Source organism: Pinus tabuliformis, chromosome X, assembly GCF_031772625.1.
Source record: "Pinus tabuliformis cultivar Carrire ecotype Pingquan chromosome X, CPIR1, whole genome shotgun sequence".
NCBI classification, from domain to species: Eukaryota; Viridiplantae; Streptophyta; class Pinopsida; order Pinales; family Pinaceae; genus Pinus; species Pinus tabuliformis.
In genome coordinates, this window is record NC_142308.1 from 1,422,760,658 (window position 1) to 1,422,784,012 (window position 23,355).

The window sequence follows — 23,355 nt, forward strand, 5'->3', positions numbered from 1 at the left end:
GCAGTAGCTCAATATTGTATGATCAAATTACAGTTAATATTGTCATAATATTTTTACTTACCCTCTTTTGGATGTGTTGGGTTGTGTTATATTCTTTCCACGATTAACCTACGTATTGAACTAGGGGGTTAGAGGGGGGGGCCGAGCCCCCGCTTCGTTGTGCTGATTGCGTAGTGGGAGGCTGACAACCCCCCTTGTCCAGGGGGTTTGAGTGGGGCGGGTAGCCACCCTCTACGGGGTCTGAGGTAGTGCCCTGGGAAATTTTTTTTGGACCCTATATTAGCTTGGGTGGACCTACCTATGGTTTTTTGGTCCATGATTTTGCACACAATGGTTTTCGGTCCATGGTATTGGACGCTTCAACGTGTATAAATATGTACTGTAACATTGAAAGGAATATAATGAAAAATCAAGCTGGTAGTCTCGGTTTTGGGATCCGAGGGAAAATCTCTATGTATATGTGTTTTAAGTGTTATGCTCTAGCATTGTTTATTTTCTATGTTTTAGAATTCGTATGCAGGTAATTTTTGTACGGGGTTAAAACCTACATTTGGTATTAGAGTTGTTTTGGCTTCAAGGGGATGCCTTTGTTGCTGAGGTGTTTCGCTCAGGCCTATGGTAGACCCTGTTTAGTGGGAGATCTGTGAGATCGATTCTAGTGGTAAAAGAAGATGGTGAGCAGTGGAAAGATAGAGATCAAGAAATTTAATGGTCAGAGTTTTGAGTTGTGGAAACTCAAGATGGAGGATCTGTTGGTGGATAAATATCAGTGGATCACAGTAGATCCGAGTACTAAACCAACAGGATGACCGATGAAGAATGGAAGAAGTTGGATCGAAGGAAAAGAGCACAATACGATTGTGTGTCTCAGATTCAGTATTGATGAATGTATCATGGGAAGCTATGGCGAAGGCTTTGTGAGACAAGTTAGGGACTTTGTACCAATCTAAGTCTCTGGTGAATAAACTATTCCTGCGAAAAAAGTTATATAACCTGAGGATGAAATATGGAGACTCGGTGACAGAGCATCGGAATGCATTTAATACTATGGTAAGTCAGTTATCATCTATTGATATCAAAATTTCAAATGAATATAAGTGCATTAGTTTGTTGTGTTCTCTACCAAATTCGTGGGATAGTCTAGTTATTGCAATAGGTAGCAATGCAACTTCCTTGCAGTTTGATGAAATAGTCTCATCCTTCCTCATGGAGGAGATGAGACAGAAAAATATGGAGAGCCATAATGGTGATGCCTTGTCATACGAGGATGGTCCCAGAACAAAAACAAAAATAAGTCATTGAGTGGGAGATCTAAATCTAGAGGGAGATATAAATCTCTAAGAAAACCTGTAAAGGTGGTGTGTTGGAAATGCAGAAAAGAAGGGCACTACAAAAGGGATTGTAAATCTAAATCTCCTGACAAAGGAAAGGGATCTGATGATTCTCCTTCTACAGAGGTGAAAACCACCTTAGATGAAGGTGGGGATGTGTACTTGGCTTCTTCAAGTACACATGTAGATCATGAGGCATGGTTGATTGACTCAGGTGCATCCTTTCACTTCACTCCCCATAGAGAGTGGTTCTACGAGTATGAGAAATATGATGGTGGTGATGCCTTCTTAGGGGATGATAGGAAGACTAGAAGCATTGGTCATAGAAAAGTAAAGTTGAAGTTGCAAGGTGGAAGGGTTAGAACACTTCCGTGTGTTCTACATATTCATGCATTGGCCAGAAATCGGATTTCTATAAGCGACTTAGATGATGCAGGTGTAAAAACAGTGTTTGAGAAGGATACCTGCAAGATGGTTCAATGAGCATTGGTATTGATGCAGGGAGTTTGAACTGGAACTCTGTACAAGTTGAAAGGTAGCACTGTTGTTGAAGGGTGTAAGAGTTTTGTGGTTCCTGAAAGTGGAGCAGAAATTCTAGTGGTCTCTAGAGAGAAGACCACGCTTTGGCATCAAAGGCTTGGACATATTGCAGACAAAGGCCTTCGAATACTTCATGGTAAAGGTATGGTAGAAGGTATGAGTAATAGCTCTTTGGATTTTGATTTCTGTGAAAATTGTGTATATGGGAAGTAGAATCGGGTGAGTTTCCCCTCTATTGGTAAGAGGGCGAAACAGATAATAGAGCTTGTGTATAGTGATGTGTTGGGACCTGTGAAGGTTCCATCACTGGGTAAGTCTGTGTACTATGTATCATTTATAGATGAATTCTCAAGGAATACATTGATATATTTCCTTAAGAAGAAATATGAAGTCATTGATAGGTTTAAAGAATTTAAGGCTCTGGTGGAAAACCAGAGAGAGATGAAGAAAAAGGTGCTGAGGAAAGATAATGGTGTTGAGTTTTGCAGTAAGGAATTTGAAGAACTCTGTAAGAAACGTGGTATAGCATGGTAGAAGAATACTCCATATACAGCTCAGCAAAATGCAGTTGCAGAAAGAATGAACAAGACATTGATGGAAAGGGCAAGAAGCATGCTCAGTGGTGCCGGGTTAGGATAGAATTCTGGGCAAAGGTGGTGGAGACAGCATGTTACCTAGTCAAAACATCACCTTCATCAACGTTGGAGGATAAGACTCGACAAGAGGCATGGACTGGTAAGAAACCCTCTCTTTCACATCTGCAGGTATTTGGATGTGATGCATATGTACGTGTTCCAAAGGAGAAATGAACCAAGTTGGATAGTAAATCTGAAACGTGCATCTTTATTGGGTATGAGGATGGTTTAAAGGGTTATAAGCTTCGGAACCCAACAACAAGGAAGGTTGTGTACAGTCGGGATGTGGTGTTCAGAGAGGTGAAAGATGTTATTAAACATGAAGTCCAACCAAAGGAACCTAAGAAGACAGAGTTTGAGCTAAAGTAGGAAGAATTAGACTGTACAACAAAGGAGGAATCAGAAGATGAAGAGCCACAAACTCTGAGTGTAAGAAGATCAGTTCGAGAAAGAAGGCAGCCAAAAAGCTATAGTCCATTTGCTTTCTATTCAAATTTTTCTTTATCTATTACTAATGATGATCCTAGAACTGTGAAGGAAGCAGTAGATTCAGAGGATGGAAAAGTCTAGAAAGAGTCCATGGTTGATGAAATGGCATCTTTGCACAAAAATGAAACTTGGGATCTGGTGGAGTTTCCATCTAGAAAGAAACCCATTGGCAGCAAATGGGTGTTCAAGAAGAAGACAAATGTAGAAGGAAAGGTGGAGAAATACAAAGCTCTGTTGGTAGCAAAAGGTTATTCCCAAGTGCCAGGAACTGATTTTGGTTGTTGGGTTGTGTTATATTCTTTCCATGACTAGCCCACATAGTTAACTGGGGGGTTAGAGGGGGGCAAAGCCTCCCTTCGCTGCACCGATTGTGTAGTGGGGTAGGGTCATAGGGGGTTTGAGGCATACTCATAACCCCACTTTATGGGGTCCGGAGTAATGCCCAGGATTTTTTTTTTTTTGGACCCTATGTTAGGTTGGGCAGACCCACCTATGGTTTTTTGCATGATTTTCGCACATGTTTTTGGACACGATGGTTTCTGGTCCATGGTATTGGAAGCGATGGTTTTCAGACCATGGTATTGGATGCTTTGGCATGTATAAATATGTATTATAACATTGAAAGTAACATAATGAAAAATCAAGCTGGTAGTCCCAGTTTTGGGATCCAGGGGAAAATCTCTTTGTATATGTGTTTTATGTGTTATGCTCTCGCATTTTTTTATGTGTTTTAGAATTCATATGCAGGTAATTTTTGTACGGGGTTAAAACCTACATTTCATATCAGAGCTATTTTGGCTTCAAGGGGATGCCCTTGTTATTGAGGGGTTTCACTCGGGCCTATGGTAGACCCTATTTAGCGGGAGATCTGCGAGATCAGTTATGTTGGCGAAGGAAGATGGAAAGTAGTGGAAAGATAGAGATCGAGAAATTTAATGGTCAGAGTTTTGAGTTGTGGAAACTCAACATGGAGGATCTGTTGGTGGATAAAGATCAGTGGATCAGTGTAGATTTGGGTACTAAACCAATGGGTTTATCCGATGAAGAATGGAAGAAGTTGGATCGAAAGGCAAAAAGCACAATACGATTGTGTGTCTCAGATTCAGTATTGTTGAATGTATCAGGGGAAGCTACAACGAAGGCTTTGTGGGAAAAGTTAGGGACTTTGTACCAATCTAAGTCTCTAGTGAATAAACTGTTCCTGTGGAAAAAACTATATAACCTAAGGATGAAAGATGGAGACTTGGTGATAGAGCATCTGAATGCATTTAGCACTGTGGTGAGTCAGCTAGTATCTGTTGATATTAAAATTTCAGATAAAGGTAAGTGCATCAATTTGTTGTGTTCTCTACTAGATTCGTGGGATAGCCTAGTTATTGCAATATGTAACAATGCAACTGCCTTGCATTTTGATGAAATAGTCTCATCCTTGCTGACGGAGGAGATGAGATGGAAAAATATAGAGAGCCAGAATGGTGATGCCTTGTCTATATGAGGAAGGTCCCATAACAGAAACAAAAAAAAGTCATCGAGTGGGAGTTCTAAATCTAGAGGGAGTGTCACATGGAATCAGTCAAAAGTGCGGACACAACCGACCTTCCTAGAAGTCTAAGACATTCTAATGACAAACAAGACAAACTAGAACTATCCTTCTCTAAACATGCATTGTGATATGAGAAATCAAGTGTTTCGTTCTTACCTTTGTCCAAACGCTGTTGTAGAAGTCCAAGCTTTGTTGATCTGGATAAGTTCCTCCTTTTCTCCAAAACCTGCAATCACCAACAGTCAAACAATTAAATAGCACCTGATTATAACATAAAACAAAGCATATTCAACATGTAGACCAAGGAGTACATGAAATAACCCATAAACAACAAGTTATTGAGAAGAATGGACCAATTTGCATTAAAGGTAATCAAAAGGAACCATTAAAACCTGAGCCTTGGTGTTGTGCAAGCTCCTTCCAGGGTCCACAAGAGTTCTCCTTTACTTTGACAAAGCTCACCCACTTCCAAATAGAACAAGCAAAGATGGAAATCTCTCCTCACAAGCTTCTAAATGGGAGTCCTAATTCCTGCAGCATTTACCCTTAGAAAATGTATAGCTTCCAACCTCCTCTCCTTCTGGCCCAATGCCTGTATTTATAGTGCTCAAGAGGAAGTTAATCAGGTCCACCATCAATGGGATAATCCCCTCTTTGGATGGGATAGCTCCCTTATTGATGGGATAAGTTCCTCTTTGGTAGAAGTGCATGAACCATCTGGAGGCGCTCAATACACGTCGAACAACCTTCTAGAATGCTCTAGAAATGACCACAAGTAACTTTTTAAAGATGAAACTTGCGCATTCTAACCTTTACAGGGGGACGCAACTGTCCCTTTACATACAGAGCGTCTTTGGACGCAGCTTTTGTGAACATTGGGAGCGTCCCCGCAGGTAAGGTTGAGAGAACCTACGTCCCCAGAGATAAATACATTTATACAAGACTTTCTCTCTTTTTTGGAGTTTGACATGGAGAGCAGAGGCATAAGACTTGCCTAAGAGGGTAGCATGACTGTTGATAGAGCCATCCTAACTGTGAATAGTCATGGTGACATTTTTTAGTGTAACAGATTGCCCCCTAAAGTGCGAAGCCTGAAATAGATTAGGGTTTGTAATATCTAGGAAGGGTGAAGCGCTTTATCATTTCAAGGATTATCTCGTGGAGAGCCTGGTCAGAACCTACAATTTTCAACACAAAATACATGTATAAGATTATATCATCACTGAGGTAGGCATTCCCATACTCAGATCAAAACTTTAACTAACAGACTAACTACTCTGATACAGGAATGATCTTGTAGTACATCATAATCATAGACTTTTGTAGACACAGTATGGGCGCAGCCATCTGTTTATGATTAGTCTACTTAGATAATGAATACAAAACTCCTTGCAGCCTGGATGGTGGAAACTAGATCCAGGGTCTTCATTTCTACTTCCCGAATTGGTACGATTCTAGCCATGCGAATAAATGAGTTGACGTCGAACATGGTAGAAACCACTTGATTACCAGTCGATGATGTAAACTGTTAACAAGCGTGAGAGAGACCACCAGTAATGTCAATGGTTCTCAAAGTACCCAGTACAATCCATGAGATGTGAATGAATGAGTTGATGTCGAACATTTCACGGAATCCTTCGATCGAAAGTCAATGATGTAAACTGATGTCAAAGGTGAGAAACCTGCCATTGATGCATGCAGACTTCAAGGTACTGACGATTTCTAAGTCATCTCTCTAGATAATGTGCTGATGTCGATAGAAAGCGACCCGTTGCAGGCAAGCCCGCAACACGAAAACATTCTTCAAGTTGAAGAAATGTTGCTGTAAGGACTGACTCAGGGATGGTCAAATGGATGACAAGTATTTTGCAGATGAAAGTTTTGCTTGCAGACCTCTTGAACACATAACGACACGACAGATGGCTTGGTGACGAATAACTCAAAGTTAATCCCCGGAACCCGGCTGAAGACTTTCAATGTGGTTTGATCAACTGTGAGGCAAAGGATTTCCCAACCCAGGTGAATGAAAAGTGTCGTGTTCAAGAGTAGTAGTAAGGTTTCTTCTGAGACAAAGGATAACAAATGGGCTCATTCTTCTCTCTTTTCCCCCACCATTTCTGGCAAGTACCTCTTTATTTTTAACAAGCTTGAGGAGGATAACATATGCTTGGTTATAAGCTCATCCTTCGGATGAGTCCAACCTAGTTTTGATTCGAACCCTAGGAAGGAGTGGTTCGTTCCTGTTTGTAATTGAACAGGTCCTTTACTGTGAAATGTTTAACGAGCCCAGTATAGGAGAAACTCGGCGTTTTTCAATTTTAGAGAGTCTGAAAAACTTAAGAAGACTCCAAGTTGAACTTTTTCATAGATTTGTGTCCCTCAAGCCCAAAAAAGTATAAAATAATACCTGGGGGAACCGCTTGATCTTGCGACCAAGGAGTACTTTCATAATTAGTGCCACTGACCTGAAAAGTAAAAAGCGATCAAGGACACGTCATTTTATTTCCGTATCGAGTTTGAAACGACAAAAACCCGGCAATCTTTTCTTGATTTTACGGTCAGAAAAGAGCTATAAGGGGACCGTCTTTTAATTCCGTTTTAACGAGTGTAAAAGAAACGCTCGGCAATCTTTTCATATTTTAGGAGTCTGAAAAGGGCTTAAAAGAGAACTCCAAGGTTTCACTTTTTCGTAAGTTTTAACGAGTTCGAAAAAATGATAAAAATGTACTCATATGGCCGACTTTCATTTTAATTTACGAGCAGGAAAAGACGGAAAGAACTCGGCATTTTCATTTGTTTTACGAGAATGAAAGATAGCAAAATAATCTCAGGATTTTCATGAGTTTAACGAGTCTTGAAAATAACTAAAATTGACTCGAGATAGGTTTCATTTTTACAAAAGCTTGAAACAGAGAAAAACTATGCTTCAAAGTAGTTTCATTTTTGCACAAGCTTGAAACAGAGAAAAAACTGTGCTTGATGCCCCCTAAGAATAACTGCTAAAGCGCATGCCCCCCCAGCTTCATTTCATTCAACCAGTTGGATGAAATGAATGTTGAGTTACGAGATCATTTGAAAGACTGGACCTAAAACAAAAAACTGAAATAACTAACCTAAATATACAACTTAACATCTATGAGATCTAGTCAAACTTTCGACTCAAGTAGAGGAGGATTTGTTTCATTTTTTAACGAGCTTGACACAGGAAAAGAACTATGCTCGGATTCGGTTTCATGTTTACGCAAGCTTGAAACGACAAACTATGCTTGTTATAAGTTCACATGCCCCCAGCATAATGACGCGAAACGAGGTACATGCCCCCCAAGCTTCATTGCATTCAATGAGGTGGATGGAATGAAGCTTTACTTTCAAGATCTTGGAAAGACTTGAGGGCGTTGTTTCATTTTTTAGTGAGGTTGACACAAGAAAAGAACTATCCTCAAACCCTTGTTTCATTTTTTAATGAGCTTGACACAAGACAAGGAACTATGCTCATAACTACTCTCTACAATCTACCTAACAAAAACTCTACTCTAAAAACCTTGATTCATTTTTTAACGAGCTTGACACAAGACAAGGAACTATGCTCTAAAATCCTTGATTCATTTTTTAATGAGCTTGACACAAGACAAGGAACTATGCTCATGGCTACTCTCTACAATCTACCTACTTAACCTACCCTTGTTTCATTTTTTAACGAGCTTGACACAAGACAAGGAACTATGCTCAAAAAGTTCGCATGCCCCCAGCATAATGATGCAAAGCGAGGTACATGCCCCCCAGGCTTCATTGCATTCAACCGGTTGGATGAAATGAAGGTTTACTTTCAATATTTAACTTGAAAAGGGAGTTGTTTCATTTTTAAGGAGGTTGACACAAGAAAAGAACTATCCTCATACCTGATTCATTTTTTAACGAGGTTGACTCAGTAACAGGAACTATCCTCAAAAACCTACTTTCTACAATCTACCTACATATCCTAAAATCTACCTGATTCATTTTTTAACGAGGTTGACTCAGTAAAAGAACTATCCTCATGCTAGCCTGTTTCATTTTTTAACGAGGTTGATACAGGAAAAAACTATCCTCATACTCACTGATTCATTTTTTAATGAGGTCGACACAGTAAAAGGAACTTTCCTCGTACACACGGATTCATTTTTTAACGAGGTTGACACAGTAGAAGGAACTTTCCTCACCCTCACTGATTCATTTTTTAATGAGGTCGACACAGTAAAAGGAACTTTCCTCACAACTCCTTGTTTCATTTTTTAATGAGCTTGACACAAGACAAGGAACTATGCTCATGACTTCCAGTTTCATTTTTTAACGAGGTTGAGACTAGAAGAAACTATCCTCACAAACTTCTAAATGGGAGTCCTAATTCCTGCAGCATTTACCCTTAGAAAATGTATAGCTTCCAACCTCCTCTCCTTCTGGCCCAATGCCTGTATTTATAGTGCTCAAGAGGAAGTTAATCAGGTCCACCATCAATGGGATAATCCCCTCTTTGGATGGGATAGCTCCCTTATTGATGGGATAAGTTCCTCTTTGGTAGAAGTGCATGAACCATCTGGAGGCGCTCAATACACGTCGAACAACCTTCTAGAATGCTCTAGAAATGACCACAAGTAACTTTTTAAAGATGAAACTTGCGCATTCTAACCTTTACAGGGGGACGCAACTGTCCCTTTACATACAGAGCGTCTTTGGACGCAGCTTTTGTGAACATTGGGAGCGTCCCCGGAGGTAAGGTTGAGAGAACCTACGTCCCTAGAGATAAATACATTTATACAAGACTTTCTCTCTTTTTTGGAGTTTGACATGGAGAGCAGAGGCATAAGACTTGCCTAAGAGGGTAGCATGACTGTTGATAGAGCCATCCTAACTGTGAATAGTCATGGTGACATTTTTTAGTGTAACAGGGAGATATAAATCTCCAGGAAAACCTGTAAAGGTTGTGTGCTGGAAATGTGGAAAGGAAGTGCACTACAAAAGGTACTATAAATCTAAAGCTCCTGATAAAGGAAAGGGATCTGATGATGCTCCTTTTGCAGAGGCGAAAACCACCTCAGATGAAGGTGGGGATGTGTACTTCGCTTCTTCAAGTACACATGTAGATCATGAGGCATGGTTGATTGACTAAGGTGGAAACTTTCACTTCACTATGTTAGAGTCAGTCTGGTCAGCCCTCCGTCAGAGATCAAAACTCTTTGTGCATTTCAATTTTTAGGTGTCCTGCTCCATTCACTCAGCTGCATTTTGCTAGGGGCATGCCATGATCTGATGGAGAAAGTCATGGTAATCATTTTCCCTCATGTCTGGCTCATGCTGCCTCAGGTATTTTGTCCATAATCACCGAAATTCATGACAGTCAAGGTCTGATCCTTTACAGGATAGAGTCATTTTTATGTTTGTGGGTCTAGGAATTCATCAATTTGGTCTTTGAAACATGTCCAGTAAAGCCATGCAGGCCAGAGGGAGGCCATTACACAACTATGGTTCAGAGAGCTTCATCGTCACATGGATAGACTTTGACTCTTCTTCAAAACTCTGTTTTGAAGAAAAGTCAAACAAGGTCATTTATGACAAAAATTTTCCAAAAAATCACCAGTTGACTTTTCAGATGCAGTTATGATTTACATGGCCAAATGCCCTGTCATACAGTCCTTGCAAAGATGTGCCGAAAATTTCATCTTTTGAGCCAAAATGTCAAAGGGAAAGTGAAAATCAGTGTGTTTAAAAGTCAATGAAAAAGTGCAAAACACAACATTAGAAAAATGGGTTTTCAAAGAGGCAAAAATTAAACCCATCTCCTCCAAGGCTATAAATACATGTTTTGACCCAAAGCAAAGGCATTGTGCTGCTACAAGACTTGGAGAAGACATTTGCAAAGGCGTGAGGGTGAGATTGGAGAGTTTGAGTGAGTAGGAGCAGGTTGTAGAGCGTGCGACGCACATACCCAGGAGCGTGGCACACTCACCGAGCGCGGTGCACATGTAGCCAACCCGCCATTCAAAGATTGCATAGGCGCGACACATACACAGCGCGTGGTGCACTGGGAATTGCGTGTGGTGCACACAGTCCAGCGGCCAAGAAACAGTGCCAAACCACTTCAAACTTTGGTGAAGGCTATCAAATTGAGAGGTAAGCCTTATGACATCACCTGCTCATCAAATTTTGTCAAGGATATGGTGTTTGTGAAGAGGTCGAATGTCACCCAAAATGCATAATGTCAACCATGAGAAAATCACTAAGAAAACAAGGGCTGGGGTTGTAAATTTGTGTTGATATTGCCAAGGTTTCACTCCACTCACCTATTCCCCTCACCTATCATTTTTTCCCCATTCTTCCTTGTCATTTTTCCTAAACCCGTGCCCTAAGTCACTACCAAGCCCCCTCCCTATTCCTCCACTGTTTGGCTAATGCAAAATCACCATAGGACCAACTTATTGGGCAAGAAAAGCTGTGGAAGAGGGGTGCATGGTCAAAGGGTTAAAGAGTCAAACAATTAGGAAGAAATTTGGGTGTTTTCATAGCGCGCGGCGCACACACCAAGGAGCGCAGTGCACTCATTGTGTGCGGTGCACACAGGGCCCGTCCACTGTGTAAATACAACACTGGCGCGGCGCATACCCGGCGCGCGGCGCGCTGGGCAGTGCACGCGGCGCACAAAGATATAAAGCCCCGAAACTATCCAATTTGCCTAAAAAATTTTGGATGCTCACCAAATTTGAAAGGTAGGCCACCTACCTCCATTATTACATCAAAAATTGAAAGGGATAGCATGGTGGTATGGGTATAGATCGAGTGCAAACATTTTTATAAATCCAACAAAAGAGAAACAAAGAAATCATGATCCTAGGGTTTATGCTACAGTGACAAGGCTGCCAATATGTTTCAAACCCTACCCCATCAACCCTATACCCAAACTACTCCCAAATCCCTAATAAATCTCTCCCTTTAAACCACTATTCCTATTTCGTCATTCCCCTCCTAATACTACCTGTTTTATTGTCCCGTTGGCGTCAGATTTTCAGAGCAGCTACCAGCTTCATTGGAATTCAAGGGCAACATAAAACTCAGGGTACAAACAACAGTAATGGCATCCGAAGTTTCATCAGAGTATGAGGAGGAGACCCACAGTGACACAACTTCGGGAGAAAGGGCCCAAAGGAGACATCACCGGAGTGGCAGACATCTTAGAGACGAACCAAACACCCTCACCGAGTTGCAGGCATGCCCTCTTGCTATGTCTTGTTTCCAGCACTTAGCATGTTTCGAATTTTGTCAGAGGGTGGCAAATGTCAGAGTTCATCAGGAGTTGGCATGACTTTTTTCACTTCACCTACATGGAGGATAGTCTATCTTGGTTGGGGTCACTTTCACATTGACACCTGAGACCATATCAGTGGCAACAGTCATACCAAATATTGGAGAGCAGCGGCATAAGAAAAAGAAGGTAGAGAGGCATCATTATGAGCCTTACATCAAAGACAACTATTTGAGCCACCCCACGAGAGTTTTTCCATTCAGATTTTTGAAAGATGAGTATGCCCCGCTCATGAAATTAATCAAGAAATACTTCAGTTGTGAGGGGAGGTTTTCTCGCCTTTATGAATACCACATCAAGCTGCTCATGCACTTTACCAAGGTACGAATGATGAGCCTCCCATTTTTCATTTGCGGGAACATAGAGAGGATGAGAAATTTCATGCAGCACAAGACCCCTCAAAAGCAGCTCAACGGTGTTTATAACTTTGCCCTTATCCGGATTTTGGTGGACCATCAGTTGGGATTGTAGGGCATTGCTTGGGAGGACTTCATTTCCCGTGACTTCTTCAATGCTCCACAGGTAGTATCAGAGGCAGAGCATGAGATAGGGGGTCTGTCACATCAGGATGAGCGCCATGAGACTGCTACCATGCCAATATACATCACCTATCAGAAAGGCAGTAGACCTTTGTTTGTAGCAGAAAAGCGAGTGTTATCTCCACTCGGGGTGGAAGGGGCCTCACTTCCGACATCAGCATCATAGGAGCGGGGCAGAGGTAAGGAGCCAGTGCATGATGAGGGACCTTCAGGTGAGCCATCAGGTGAATGAGAGACAAAATTCGTTCTCCTTTAGGATTATGAGGCAGATGTAGAACCTACAAATGTTGAGCTTGGAGAGATCATCCAGGAGCAGCAATCAGTGATTGAGAACTTATCCCTGGACTTGGAGAGGGCCAAGTGGAATATGAAGTATCTGGAATAGAGGAACAAACAACTTGAGGATCAGCTAGCTCAGATAGAGTTGCAATTGATCAAGGAAAACCGGCAACACATCATGGCAGCACAAGGCAGACCTATGGAGCAAAGAGATGAGTACTGGGAGTATGTTTTAGAGAAAGTGAACGTTCACTTGGAGTAGTGGTTGGATAAGGCTAATAGGGAAAAAGACATGCTAAGGCGCATGACACACCACTACATGGCCCGAAATATGAGCTCCAAAGCAAGAATCAGGAGCCTAAAGGCGAAATTGAGCAAAGCAACAAAAGAGGAAAAGGAGGCAAAGGAACAAGATCGGCTTCGAATCTTAGCTGAGGCATCCTTGGCACAACATAGCACTTCATAGGGAACATCCAGCCCAAATTTGAAAAAATTTGGGGAAATTTTGGTCAGTTGGCAATTTTTTGGGTAAAAAACAGGGATTTCCTCCCTGTGCGCCATGCCACTGGCGCGACGCTAAAATTATAGGGTTCCAAATGCGAAATGGCTTGCAGATTTGGATTCAGCATGGAATATTACAACTACTGGTGTCTGGGAAATATATTTGGGCAAGATCTGGGTCTCCTAAAGGTCAAAAAACACCCAAAAATGGCCTCTCTGCCACTTTTTTGACACACAGGAAGCAGTCTTCGGAGAATGAAGATTTGGAGGAGCAAATGAGCACCAAATTAAAAAATTCCAGTGGGGTTAGAAAGTAGACAGGACAAGATTTCCAACAAGCCCACTTGGGCACATTTTGGACACCTACAACTGCCCCAAAACAGGCCCCAAAGTAGCGCGGTGCACAGAGGAAAAATTGCCCAATTTGCTTCCGTTTCACGAAATTTCGGTTCGCGACTTCTCCAAGTGGGCCCGCTCATCTAAACTTTGTTTTTTTGGCACCAAAGGCAGCATTAAAAGTGTTTTTTCTCCAGATTGGCTTCTATCCAAGTGGCGAAGGAAGGCAAACGGTTACCCAAGCCAAATGTCATGTTTGTGGCGCTGCACCTATAGCTGACGGTTGGCTCTCCATCTCAATTTTGCAATGATTCGAGTAACTGCCCAACCCTTGGGCGTTCTATCTCTTCCTTACACATTATATATATTGTATGCAATCTATTTGCAAAGGGTTGGTTGGCTTGTAACTTCTGGGAGACTGTGGGAAAGAAACCTTGTTTCTTCACTGTGCATTTTTGACAGAGAATTAATGAAAGGCAGCAGCTCTGTTTCATGAGATTATTGTGGTTGTGAGTGTAGAAAATGTGTTTCTTATGTTTTCATATGTATTTCGTTATGTTTCGTAATTCAATTCATGTTCATTTCGAGTGAAATTTTCTAAGTGAGATTAGGTAGAATTCAATTTTATTGCTCTGCTTGTGGGAAAATTTCATGTTCAGTGTCATTCTTCTATTGAAAAGGGTTCATGTCACTATGCCCTTTTCACTTTCTTTAGCAATCTATTCATGCCGCAGTACCTCAAACTAAATTGTTACATTTTCCGCCTACCTTGCCTCACGAAATAATCTGTGCCTTTGTGTTAAATTCTCTTTTCTTTGTTGAGTGCCGGTCCCATAACATCCCAGAAGCTCGGTTATTCATAAAATTGTTTCTAGAATCCCTATTCACTTACTAGCATAAGGTAAACATTCAATTGTAAGTCATCTCACACCATTTTCGATCATCTATTCACTGAGCGTGACTCAGAGAGATCCCTCTCCTGCTCTGGTAGGGCTAGCTACGAGACTGAGCGTGGTTTGTGGTTACCCTAATTTTTGCCTTCCTTCAACCTAAGGCAGATTTAGGTGCTAACATAGTGGCGACTCCACTGGGGACGAAGTTGAAATCAAATCCCCTTGTTTCATAATAATTCTCAGCTTCTGAATGATGAGCTTAGGATTGGAAAGGCTGAGTAAGTTGGTCGTGTCCTGTGATTTTTCTCAATAGCACGCTGGCTTCGAGGCAATATACCAGATCCAATCTAGACACGGATCCTCCTCATATTTACAAAAACCCTAATTTGATCCCAAGACTCCTTGGTCAAGAAAGAACAATAACTCCCGTGTTCAAATCCCATTCATGTCCCGACATTTTTTAGTATCTTGAAGAGCTTGAGTTTGATGAACGGTTTGAGATATCATTGTTTGAGACTAAATCCGAAAGGGATGTTGATAATACTGTCCCCAATCCGCAATTTCTTGTAGACCTCGAAACCGAAAGAGCTAATAGGTTAATTGATAATTACATTACAACATAGCCCCAAACTCCCATTGCAAGCCCCTTGCAAACTGTGCACACTCCTCCAATACCTCCACGGCCAAATCCACCAAGAATGATGGCTACCTGTTTTGCTCCCCTTGTTCTACCACAAGTTCTAGATGACATGCCAACGGATTATCAAAGCAAAATCCCATTTTTTGATGGCACTCCTAACAGCATTACTGCTCAACAACATGTAGACAAAATGACAGACTTTTATGAACTTCATGAGATTGATGCAAAGAATGTGGTAATAAGGCTCTTTGTACAGACATTTGCAGGTGATGTGAGGAAATGGTTCAGAGGTTTGACGGCTGCAAGTATCACTACCTTGGCTAAACTACAAACACAATTTTTGAACCGGTGGGAAGTGAAAAAGAATCCCCTTCAAATTCTGGCCGGGTATGAACAAATCAAACGGAATGTCGGTGAGTCGGTCCAGGATTATTGTGTTAGATTTAATGCAGTCTACAATGAAATTCCAGATCATCTAAAGACACATGTGGGACTAGCAATGATGAAGTTTCCAAATGGTTTTGATGCTGACATGGCGTACCAATTAAGGGAGAGAGAACTGGCTACAATGGAAGATATGCAGAAAATTGTGGTCAGCGTTGAGGCAAATCTACTGTCCAAAAGAGCTAGGGCGAAAGCAGAGAAGAAAACCACTGTGAAAGAAGAATCTTCTTCAATGGATCAACTTCTCAAAAAGGTAGAGAAAATGCTTGAAAGTGTAAAACTTGACAAGCTAGAGCCACAAGTTAGGAATCCTAACTTTCGTGGCCAACACCAGCCACAATATAGAATAAGACAGAGAGATTAGTGAACTCAAGAGCAGACAGCACAATAGCCGGTACAAACACCCTTGCAGCAGAATTTTGTGCATGGACCAGAGTCAGATGATGACGGGAATGTAATAGGCGAAGAAAACCACCTCTTTACTCCAGATGAGCTGCCTATTTACATTATCGAAGAGGAAGAATGTGCAGTGAATTTAGCTGCACACCAAGACACTGATTTTGTTCTAGCTAGCAACACCGTGTTGGAAGAAGAATCAGAAGAATATCAAAGGGGGTATATGAATGCTCTTTCCGCACAACAACAACAATATTCACTTAGAAACAGAGATGTGCCGGCCAAACCAATTCAGAAAATGAAGGAGGTTGAAACAACGAAAAATGATGCATTAGCTACACAAAGAAAAGGAAAGGAGGTGGTTGGTTCGGAGAGCAGCAAATCAAAATCAGTAGAACAATCACAGCAGCAAGCCACATCAAAGGAAAAGGAAAGGAAAGAGATCCCAGTCAAAGAGGTAGAAAAGACTCCCGCTTTTAGCTTAGAAAATGAGATTTCTAAGTTAAAGGTATCCATCCCCTTAACTGAAATCATGAAGAAGAGGAGTTATAGAGGACAGATTTCTAAAATGTTGAATTTGGACCCAATGTCCGACATGGTAAATGTAGAAGATGATCAGCCCAAAATGATTATTGGACCAGCATCCAATGGTGAGTCTCCTGATAGTGATGTGCCACCCTTCTATATCAGTTTACAATTGCATGATTTTGTGTTACACAATGTCATGTTTGATTCCAGAGCTTCTCACAATCTCATGCCTAAGGCTATCATGGATAAGCCCTATCTGGACATCACCCAGCAATATCATGATCTCTATTCATTCGATTCCAATTGAGTAAGGTGTATAGGACTCATCAAAGTCTTGGTTGTGAGTTTGGATCAGCTTCCTATGAAAAATGTCTTGATGGATGTGGTGGTAGTAGATATTCCTCCAAGGTTTGGCACACTTCTTTCACGATCTTGGGTAGAGAAATTGAAAGGGACACTACAGCTGGATTCTCCTATGCAACAATCCCGGTATTTGGACAAATGAGGAAGTTATATCAGGAACAAAAAATGAAATATATGATCACAAGCAAGGAGAAACCTATAAATCATCCTATTAACTATGTACATATAGATTTAGAGTCTTTTGTTTTGTTTTCAGATAGTTTAAATGATCTAGATAGTCAGATAGTAGAAGCAGATGACATTCTAGAAATAGCAGAAAATTTCAAAGAAATTTTGAAGAAAGAAAGACAAGAAAGGCAGGAAAATGTTGGGCAATCAGCTGAAAGTAATGAAAAAGAAGTAGACAAGGCATGGCAAATAGATTTCCAACACTTACAAGAGGAGGAAGAAGGCTTTTGGACCATGGATTTCGATGGAGCAGTAGGGAATGATGGCGTTGGAATTGGAATTTGGGTACGCAGTCCTTTCCCTGCCCCAAACAAAGTGCCTAGCAGTGTGAGGGTTTTCTCTTACAAGCTGGCCTTTGAGTGTTCAAACAATGAAGCTGAGTATGAAGCTCTGATTGCTGGCCTGAAGATTCTTAGAAATCTGAATGCAAAAAGTATTTCAGTATATGGCGACTCCGAGTTGGTAATAAAACATGTCAGAGGTGAGTATCAAGAAAAACATCCTAGGATGCAGGCCTATCGTAATGCAGTTTTAGACATCTTGAAGTTATTTTCAGAATACACCTTAACATGTGTGCCTCATATACAAAATCGTATTGCTGATGTTCTTGCTAAGGCAGCAAGCGGCTTGAAGATCCCCATGAACTCCAACAATAAATTTGAAATCCATGTCAAGCATCGTCCAACCATTCCATACAATCAGCGATATTGGCAAGTGTTTCAAGATGATGAGGAGAATAAGGATTTTCTGCTCAACAAAGGCAAGTTCAAAGAAACCTCAATTGATGTGGAAAACGATGAGGGCAAAGGGAATGGTACAAATGAAGTGCAGATCAATCAAATGGACGTATTACAGCTGAAGAATAACATCATTCCTAAAGGCTTGATACATCTAGAGGAACTTTTCGATCGGGATGATGTGGCCCGCAAGCCAACATTGCAGCCGACAGAGAAAGGTATAGAAGAAGTCAACATCGGTACAACAGCCAATCCAAAGTTGGTAAAATTTTCCAAAGCATTACCGCCAAAGATAAAGGACAAATACATCAGTTTGATGGCTTCATTTGTAGATGTGTTTGCTTGGGACTATTCTGATTTAAAGACCTATGATACAAATATTATTCAGCACACAATACCCATCAAGCCCAATCAAAAACCATTTAGACAGAAGCTCAGAAGGATAAATCCAAAGTTGCTACCATCTATCAAAAAGGAGGTAAATAGGTTGTACAAGTCAGATGTCATTGTGCCCATTAGGTTTTCAGATTGGATATCTAACTTAGTGCCTATACACAAGAAGACCGGTGAGATCCGCCTATGCATTGATTTCAGAAATCTAAATAAGGTCTCATTGAAGGACAATTATCAACTACCCAAGATGGACCATATACTTCAGCGAGTAGTGGGGGCATCTCGTATGTCACTGCTTGATGGTTATTCCGGATATAACCATATTTTTGTCCATGAAGATGATAGAGACAAGACAACGTTCACCACTCCATGGGGAACCTTTCACTACGCCAAAATGCCCTTCGGTTTAAAGAATGTAGGTGCCACATTTCAGCGGGCAATGGACTTGGCTTTTGCAAACGAGAAGGATGTGTTTTTGGTGGTGTACTTGGATGATTTGATGTTATTTTCCAAATCTGATGAAGAGCACATGCATCACCTAAAAATTGTCTTTCAAAAGTGCAGGAAATATGGTCTGTTGTTGAATCCTAAGAAGATCTTGTTCGCCATGGAGGAAGGCAAATTACTTGGACACATCATTTCAAAGGATGGCATTCGTATAGATCCAACACGTGTGCAAGCAATTCAGCAAATCGATCTGCCTAGGAACAAAAAGGAGATACAATCATTCAATGGTAAAATGAATTTTCTGCGTCGCTTTGTGCCTAATCTTGTAGAACACTTGAGAGAAATGACCAACATGCTTAAGAAGGATAGCCAGGTGAAATGGATAGAGGAGGCTGTAAAATCTTTCAACTTGGTCAAATTGGCCCTTTCTTCAGCTCCAGCTCTAGTCAGCCCAGACTACACTCAGGATTTCATATTGTTTTCATTTGCTTCTGAGCACCCTATGGTAGCGGTATTGTTGGAGAAGAGAGACGATCATGAAAGACCCATTGCATTCTTCAGCAAGGCTATAAGGGATGCAACTTTAAAGTACAACATCATTGGGAAGCAAGTCCTGGTGTTGGTGAAGGCATTGAAGGATTTCTGGGTATATATCGTACATTCTCACATTCTGGCCTATGTTCATAATACTACTGTAAAAGATGTTTTAGTGCAGACCGATCCAGAAGGGAGAAGAGGCAAATGGATTGCAGCCTTGCTGGAATATGATGTGGAAATAAAGCCCACAAAGCTGGTCAAAGGACAGGGGTTGGCGAACCTAATGGCTGAATCAAACTTGCATGCCTTGGACATAAATCTGATTGCTGCCATGTCCGATGGGAATGAGGAAGGAACGTCAATTCAGGTATCCAAAATGTTTTATTTGTCCCCATGGTATTCAGATATAATATATGTGCTGAAAAATCTATCATCACCGCCTGGCATGACTAGAAACAAAGTGAGAACACTCAAATTGAAGGCTGCCAAGTTTTGTATTTTGAATTCTGCACTGTATTGGAAATATCCCGGTGGCATTTTGTTAAATTGTTTGGTTGAAGAGGAGGCAAAGAAAGTCGTGGAGGATTTCCACGGAGGAGAGTGTGGTGGTCATCTATTTTTGAAGTCAACAATGAAATTTTTTTTGAGAGCAGGGTACTACTGGCCTACTTTGTTTGCTGATGTGTATAAGATGGTCAAGCGCTGTCATAAATGTCCGATTTTCAAAGGGAAACCAAAATTACATCCTTTTCCACTTAAGCCCATTGAGGTGAGCGCTCCCTTCTAGCAGTGGGGGTTGGATTTCATTGGGGAAATTCATCCTGCCTATTTCGGACAACATAGATGGATCCTTACAACAACAGAGTATTTCACAAAATGGATTGAGGAAGCCCCTACCAAACAAGCCATAGACACGGTAATCCTTTCATTTCTTGAAAATAACATCTTGTCTCGCTTTGGTTGTCCAAACAAATTAATTACTGATAATGCAACAGCTTTCAAATCGAAAAGGATGGCAGAATTTTGCCATAAATATAGCATAATTTTGGGTCATTCAACTGCCTATCATCCGCAAGGCAATGGATTGGCGGAATCCTCGAATAAATCATTGGTCAACATCATCAAGAAGCTGCTGGAAATAAATAAGAAGAGCTGGAACAAGAGGTTGGTCCATGCACTTTGGGCAGATCGGATCAGTCAAAAAATGTCCATTGATATGTCACTATTTGAGCTTGTTTATGGAGTTGACACAATATTCCCTGCCTCTCTTGCCACCCCGGTGGTCAGACTTCTTCAGGAGTCCACAGTGAAGAAGATCCCATGCAGAGAAGGCTGAATCAAATGATCCACTTACAGTAAACAAGAGAAGAAGTTTTCAAGAACACATCCAAGTTGCAGGAGAAGATAAAGAAAATCTATGACAGAAAAGCAAAAGCAGATAAATTTTAGTTGGATGATGTGGTGTTGAAGTGGGATGCAAGGAATGAAGAGAAAGGCAAGCACGGAACGTTTGAAAATCTTTGGAAATGTCCTTTCAAAATTGCAGCATATAGGGGTCATAATGCCTTTCTTCTGAAGGAAATGAATGGGGAAGATTGTCCTAGAGGGCCGATTAATGGTCGACTGCTCAAGCGGTATCACTACTGATCTATTAACGCTACTTCCACTGTCATTGTAAATACCATTTTTATTTCAGTTTGGTTTCAATCTGTAAAGTTAGTTTTTGAGTTATTTCAATGTCAAGTAGAGCCAATTTCTTGGTCATTTCAGTTTCATAAATAAGTCAGAGTCCTGTGCTGTTTATAGAAATGATGACTCCATAGCCCAATGGACAAAAGGCACTGTCTAGCTCCTCCAGAGATCTATTGTTCTTGGCACCTCCAAGAAGATACCATCCCCCATTGGAGCCAATGTTAGATTTGGTCTGGTCAGCCCTCCGTCAGAGATCAAAACTCTTTGTGCATTTCAATTTTTAGGTGTCCCGCTCCATTCATTCAGCTGCATTTCGCTAGGTGCATGCCATGATCTGACGGACAAAGTCATGCTAATCATTTTCCCTCATGTCTGTCTCATGCTGCCTCAGGTCTTTTGTCCATAATCACCGAAGTTCATTACAGTCAAGGTCTGAACCTTTACAGGATAGAGTCATTTTTATGTTTGTGGGTCTAGGAATTCATCAATTTGGTCTTTGAAACATGTCCAGTAAATCCATGTAGGCGAGAGGGAGGCCATTACACAACTATGGTTCAGAGAGCTTCATTGTCACATGGATAGACTTCGACTCTTCCTCAAAACTCTGGTTTGAAGAAAAGTCAAACAAGGTCATTTATGACAAAAATTTCCAAAAAATCACCAGTTGACTTTTCAGATGCAGTTACGATTTACATGGCCAAATGCCCTGTCCTACAGTCCCTGCAAATATGTGCCGAAAATTTTATCTTTTGAGCCAAAATGTCAAAGGGAAAGTGAAAATTAGTGTGTTTAAAAGTCAATGAAAAAGTGCAAAACACAACATTAGAAAAATTGGGTTTTCAAAGAGGAAAAAATTAAACACATCTCCTCTAAGGCTATAAATACATGTTTTGACCCAAAGCAAAGGCATTGTGCTACTACAAGACTTGGAGAAGACATTTGCAAAGGCGTGAGGGTGAGATTGGAGAACTTGAGTGAGTAGGAGCAAGTTGTAGAGCGCGCGGCGCACATACCCAGGAGTGCAGCGCACTCACCAGGCGCGGCGCACACACAGCCAGCCCGCCGTTGGAAGATTGCACAGGCACGGCGCACACAGTCCAGCGGCCAAGAAATAGTGCCAAACCACTTCAAAGTTTGGTGAAGGCTATCAAATTGAGAGGTAAGCCTTATGACATCACATGCTCATCAAATTTTGTCAAGGATATGGTGTTTGTGAAGAGGTCAAATGTCACCCAAAATGCATAATGTCAACCATGAGCAAATCACTAAGAAAACGAGGGCTGGGGTTGTAAATTTGTGTTGATATTGCCAAGGTTTCACTCCACTCACCTATTCCCCTCACCTATCATTTTTTCCCCATTCTTCCTTGTCATTTTTCCTAAACCCCTACCCTAAGTCACTACCAAACCCTCTCCCTATTCCTCCACTATTTGGCTAATGCAAAATCACCATAGGACCAGCTTATTGGGCAAGCAAAGCTGTGGAAGAGGGGTGCATGGTCAAAGGGTTAAAGAGTCAAACAATTAGGAAGAAATTTGGGTGTTTTCATAGCGTGTAGCGCACACACCAAGGAGCGCGGCACACTCATTGTGTGCGATGCATACCCGGCGCATGGCACAATGGGCAGTGCGCGCGGCGCACAAAGATATAAAGCCCCGAAACTATCCAATCTGCATAAAAAAATTTGGATGCTCACCAAATTTGAAAGGTAGGCCACCTACCTCGGTTCTTGCATCAAAACTTGAAAGGGATAGCATGGTGGTAGGGGTATAAATCAAGTGCAACCATTTTTATAAAGCCAACAAAAGAGAAACAAAGAAATCATGATCCTAGGGTTTATGCTACAGTGACAAGGCTGCCTATATGTTTCAAACCCTACCCCATCAAACCTATACCCTAACTACTCCCAAATCCCTGATAAATATCTCCCTTTAAACCCCTATTCCTATTTCATCATTCCCCTCCTAATACTCCATGTTTTATTGTCCCCTTGGCGGAAGATTTTCAGAGCAGCTACCAGCTTCATTTCAATTCAAGGGCAACATAAAACTCATGGTACAAACAGCAGCAATGGCATCCGAATTTTCATCAGAGTATGAGGAGGAGACCCACAGTGACACAGCTTCGGGAGAAAGGGTCCAAAGGAGACATCACCAGAGTGGCAGACATCTTAGAAACAAACCAAACACCCTCACCGAGTTGCAGGCATGCCCTCTTGCTATGTTTTATTTCCAGCACTTAGCATGTTTCGAATTTTGTCAGAGGGTGGCAAATGTCAGAGTTCATCAGGAGTTGGCCCAACTTTTTGCACTTCACCTACATGGAGGACAGTCTATCTTGGCTGGGGTCACTTTCACATTGACACCCGAGACCATATTAGTGGCAACAAGCATACCAAACATTGGAGAGCAATGGCATAATAAAAATAAGGTAGAGAGGCATCATTATGAGCCTTACATCAAAGACAGCTATTTGAGCCACCTCACGAGATTTTTTCCATTTAGATTTCTGAAAGATGAGTATGCCCCGCT